The following is a 6,001-nucleotide window of genomic DNA, read 5'->3' on the forward strand; positions in this document are numbered from 1 at the left end:
ACCAGCCCCAACTTTGACCCTCTCATGTGGACACACTTTTACTAGTCTGATAAGAACGCCTTTCTGCGCCGGTGATAAAGTTCAATTTAGTATGGCAAAAAAAGAGTGAGCTCAGTCCCTATTGAAACTATTGAAAGTCCATGGGGCTTAACGAATGTCAACAGTAAACGTCAGATTTGGCGGCACTTCACTTTTAGGTTGTAATAGTTTTTTTACGGATTGTGACTACTGATTGTAGATGATTAATTGATGTTATATTCCTGATTATTAATTGGCAATGTAATTGGAACAATCAATGTAATAAAGCAAATGTAGCTGGAAGCAGTGGTTTAAATGATAAACCCCTATACCGGAGCTCGATGGCCATGCCAATGCCCTCAAATGTAACTGGAAGCAATGGATTAAATGATGGACTACTGTAACTGAGCTCTTGAGCCTTTGCGTGGCTCACAGAAGGATAAGAAAAAGTTTTTTCTATAACTATCGCTACGCGCCTATGTGCAATTAAGTACAGTCGAGTTTCGAGTTCATAAATATGTGTACACTCAGATTAATTATAACACCAGATAGTGTTTCCGAACATCCAAATTCCAAGTGCAGCCATGCCAAGTGCGAATTTTTTTCGCACTTGTGTGATTATAATATCCGAACGGCCCTCGCAGTACTCAATTTAAAGTCGTTCCAGAAACATCTCCCGAAAAAAAAATTATTTGCGTGTAATATGGTAGTTTGTGTCGAGAATGGATGTTATAACACAACATATAATAAAAATAAACCGCCCGATATTACATTCCACGTGAAAGTATAGAGTTTAAGGTGATATTTTTTACGAAATAGTACCTAAATACTTAAATTGAAATTTTCGTCGTCCGCCATTTCTTATAAATGTTGCCAGTCCAATGATTTTTTTCCGCCAAATGATGTTTAAAATATAAGTAACAAAAATTTTAGGTTCTTTGTATGTATTTTTAGGTTCTTTGTATATTTAATGAAATAAATTTTAAAAATGAAAAAATATTTTTTTAAGTTTAAAGACAAACATTTAGTTGTTTTATCGAAATTCTAATTCTAGCTAAGAATTGTAGCATAATGTTTCTTCATTTTAGATTTCCTACTAATCCGCTTCTGTCTGCGAAACGTACGAATGTCATGGTACTCTTATTTCAGTCAGTCTCAGTACAAGAAGTAATGAAATGGACTGAACTAGCATGAGAAATACGAACGTTTCCGGAAAAATACGAAGGAAAAGCTTTTCACATTACTACAACTTTCGATATTTTCAGTTTTATTTCATGTGTAAATATCGCGCTAATAAACAATGTTAATAAATTAAAAGTAAATTTGTTTACACATGCCTGTACGTGGGAGCTAGAAAAGAATAACTCTTTCTCGCTCCCAATTACAGGATAGTAATTGGATGACTTTGGTGCGGCAGGGTCCTCGTACGGTCATGTGTTAGCACTATAATAACACTCCCAATTCGTAGATGTTAAAAGAAATCGATAGCATAAGTAGAACAGTTCTTAAGATATTTAGAAATGTGACAGACAGACAGACGGCCTGAGTCGCACCATATCAAAAGGGTTCCTGTTGTACCCGGTTACTTTAGATACCTAATAGGTAACCAAACAGAAATTTATCTGTATAGGTACTCAATATGTATATTTTTAAAATAAATTAATTTCAACCATTACTTACTTACAACATTTCCATGGAACACGCACTAAAAATAATTAGTAGGTAATAAATTATTATAACCAAGTACAACGACTTTGTAAAAATCCCAACTTCGAGCGAAATCATTTTTCTCTGGCAACATTTTTTATATGCATGTGCGTGGGGTGAGCGTAAAACAGGAGCGTTCCACGCAAACATCGATCGGGTTTTGGCTTCATTGTTGGCCGATGAGTTGTATTGTATGGCCGCTGTACACATATGGCCAACGGTTCCACCAGCCCTTTGTGAAACCCCTTGGCCAAGATAAGAGCCGCTGTTTACACATTGGCGAACCAATCACTTGGCATTGGCTCTTCATGAAAGATGGACGTGGAATGGAAAAGTCTAGGAAATTCTAGGTCATAGTAGTTGTCAGAAAAATTTGATTAAAAAATAATAACCCCGTAGTAAAATTAAATTATTTCAAATATTAACAATTTTTTGAATATTCTGATAAGAACATTTATCTTTTTTAGGAAATACATAAAAAATTTGCAAGGTTATTTTATTTCCTAAAATCTACACTATTATTGGCATAGATAAACTTATTATTTTCGTAAATATTTCACTACTGTCCTCTCTGACGGCTGACGACCAACTGAATGAAGCGCCAACGTGTAAACGCAGTTGGCCATTGGCGCCAAGATCCTTTGATGTGTGGACAAAAAACCGACACCAATCGGTTGGCCGGCAAGCGCAAGCGCCAACTGCCAACTTACGACCAAGTAGCCCTCTACACGCTTGGCCAAGGGGGTTGGTGGAACCGTTGGCCATATGTGTACAGCGGCCATATGGAAACTATCTTTCTATGTGTAATATTTCTATGTGTGTACATTTCTTCACCTTAACTCTTATGTGTTCCACGATATCTCCGTCGTTACTGGACCGATTTAGATTTTTTTTTGACGTGATTTAGGTAAACGTCTTTAAAAACCCGTAGTAGAGTGACCGGACCGAAAACCAGGTGTAACGAAAAGTGTTATGGCGCGGCGGCTTATATATCCGTAACTATAATAAAACTGTCAAAAATTACGTAAAATAATAATTAATACTGATTAAAATAAATATACATTATCTATAGTAAAAATTAACTATGGCGGCGGCAACGGCTGGCAATGTACTGATACTTGTTGGCAATCGTGACTCTTTCGATTCGTTTGAGGCAATCGTATGCGAAAATTAAAACATAAAACCGTCAAAAATTACTAAAAATACTAAGACTAACTAATAAGGATTACAATAAATATAAATTTTCTATAGTAAAACATATTCATCTCCTCAAATATGCATTAGAATGTATGGCGCCGGGGCCGCATACAACATACCGAAGCAATCATTGTATACAAAACTTAAAGCATAAAACCGTAAATAGTTACTTAAAAGACTAACTAATAAGGATTACAATAAATGTACATTTTCTAATAGTAAAACATATTCATCTCCTCAAATATGCATTAACAATGTATGGCGCCGGCGGCAGCCGCATACATACATATAGTTAATACCTATATACCGAGCAATCTTGTCTCTTTCGATTCGTCTAAGGCCATCGTATGCAACATTTAAAACATTAAACTGACGCAAAATATTTTTAGTACTAAGATCAAGCAAAATTGATTCATTGTAGTCCAAATTCAGTAAAGTATAACATATTAATATCCTCAAATAATGCATCAGAATTATTCAGAATCTGTAGCGGCGCGGCGGCAGTACTTGGAACCGACAGCGGCTTCTTGAGAATTTGGTCTTTTCAAAATGTTCATTCATTCATTCAAAATTTCAGCACTAATTACTAAGGGTGTCGAAAACTTAAAATGTATATATTGGAAGACACCTTACGCAGAACGAACCTATTAGCCTCAAAGTCCTCAAACTAAGAATAGCTTATAACTATGAGTGCCAGCGACGTTATACGTACCTACTTTAAATGTTGTTATACTTAGCTATGATATACTTACACTTAGACGACACCGGTCTGGCGTAGTTGGTTGTACATTGTACGCTGCCTGCTAAGCCGCGGTCCTGGGTTTCAGCTTACTGAACTACTTAAGGCATTTAATTGTTTGACGAACACAGATACTTCTTCCTGAGTCATGGATGTTTTCTATGTATAATAAGTATGTATTTTCTATCTCTATAAGTATGTATATCGTCGCCATTATAAATATGTATATGCGTGCTAATGCTAACCCATATTACAAGCTTTGCTTAGTTTGGGCACAGTATAATAAAAAGTACTATCGTACAGTATGGCCACTCTCGCTCCCCGCTGAAAGTGCCGCCCACCCCCTCTCGGTTACCTCACAGTTACTGCCTGTCAAAAACGCGAACAGTCGACCTGTCATATTTCACTCATACAAGATACAAGCATAGTACGCGTTCACCTACACGAGCTTAGACTGTGTGCTAGGAACGCGCCTCTTTCATATATTTGATCGCCAGTGTCCGAGGTGTGGTTTGGGGCTAGGCTAGTATAGGTTGACCTGTGTAAGCTCAGTAAGCTGTCGTGCAATATTTATTTATTTATTTGTATGTACAGTACTTTTTTTGGTGGTGCGCGGGGCCCGAAGGCCCCACGGTCTTATCTTTTGTATTTTGTCTTTTGTTTATACCATTAGTGTTTTGCCTTGTCGTTTTGCCACCATAAGTGTTAGACAAGTTAATTTCGGGTAATGACCTAATGACCTTTGGTCTGATCAGTTTGCCTCTAGCAGTCGTAGTTGCCCTGGTAAGAGTTTCAGATTCAGATGCGGCCTCGCATGCTTAGGACCTGTCAGGGACGCTCCGGGCCTCCGGCCCTTCGCTGAGCTCGGCATTTGGCCTTCGCAATATACTTAATTACTATGGGGATTATAGGGAAGTTGATGTTTAACTACGAACCAAGAGAAGACCTAAGCACCTAAGCTGAGAAGCTCCTAAGCACGCGAGGCCGCAGGCCGAGCTCCGGACAGACAGTGCTCCCTTGCACTTCTTATTTCTAGACACTTTTATTATTGTTCTGCAAGGGAGCACTGTCTGTCCGGAGCTCGGCCTGCGGCCTCGCGTGCTTGGGAGGCTCTCAGAGACGCTGCGGGCCTTCGGCCCTACGCGGAGCTCGGCCTTCGGCCTTCGCTGGGTTTCGAAGCTCAGCGTTGGGCCTCCGCCGCTTCGCTTTTTAGACACTTTTATTATTGTTCTGCATGGGAGCACTGTCTGTCCGGAGCTCGGCCTGCGGCCTCGCGTGCTTGGGCAGCTCTCAGAGACGCTCCGGGCCTTCGACCTTCGCTGGGTTTCGAAGCTCAGCGTTGGGCCTCCGGCCCGCCGCTTCGCTTTTTAGACACTTTTATTATTGGTCTGCATGGGTGCACTGTCTGTCCGGAGCTCGGCCTGCGGCCTCGCGTGTTTGGGAGCCTCTCAGAATTGCTCCGGGCCTTCGGCCCTACGCTCGGCCTTCGGCCTTCGCTATTTTAGTTACTAACTATGCCCTCCTCAATAGCGATGGTCCACACAACGTTTCACGTTATCCATCGCGGCTGTGTCCCCGACGCAGCCTACCTTAATTTTTTTTTTGGTCCCATTTTTCTCAGAACCCAGTTCTGATGATGGGATACTGGAGAAATCGAGGGAACTCCTCAAATCTGAAAGGCACACATATGGTGATTTTTGTGTTTTTTAAGGAACAGCATGCATTTACGTACGGAACAGTGACATTTGGTGCAGTGGAACTGCTGATCATGGTCAGAACGGAACTCCTCAAATCTGAACGGCATGCTTATAGTGACTTTGGTATTTTTATAAGAACAGCCATGCACTGACGTCCAGAACAGTGACATTTGTTGCAGTGGAACTGCTAATTAAAATCAAGACGGAACTCCTTAAATCTAAACGGCACACTTATAGTAACTTTGGTATTTTTATAAGAATAGCATGCATTTCAGTTCAGAACAGTGACATTTATTTAGTTATGTTTGTTAAGAATATTGAGTTTTCAAGTCAAATTTTGTCAAGCTTCGACTTCTTATAATCGGATTCATGAGGAATTGAGGAAGTGAGTGAAACCTTAACAGTATACGTATATTCATTTGTGTTGCCATCAAATAATTAAAGCATTAAAAGCAGTTTTAAAAAATACCTACACATTTCTACATAATCCAACATTCGCAAGTAGCTTTCTTTCACCAAAAACCTAAAGGCGACGGTTTTTTTTTTCTTAAAAATTATTGCCATAATCTTCTTCATTTCCCTTCATAATCTAATAATAATAACCAAATTATTAACCACACGAATGTAGCAATAACCACTCTTA

Source organism: Leguminivora glycinivorella, chromosome 2 (genome assembly GCF_023078275.1).
Source record: "Leguminivora glycinivorella isolate SPB_JAAS2020 chromosome 2, LegGlyc_1.1, whole genome shotgun sequence".
In the NCBI taxonomy this organism is placed as follows: domain Eukaryota; kingdom Metazoa; phylum Arthropoda; class Insecta; order Lepidoptera; family Tortricidae; genus Leguminivora; species Leguminivora glycinivorella.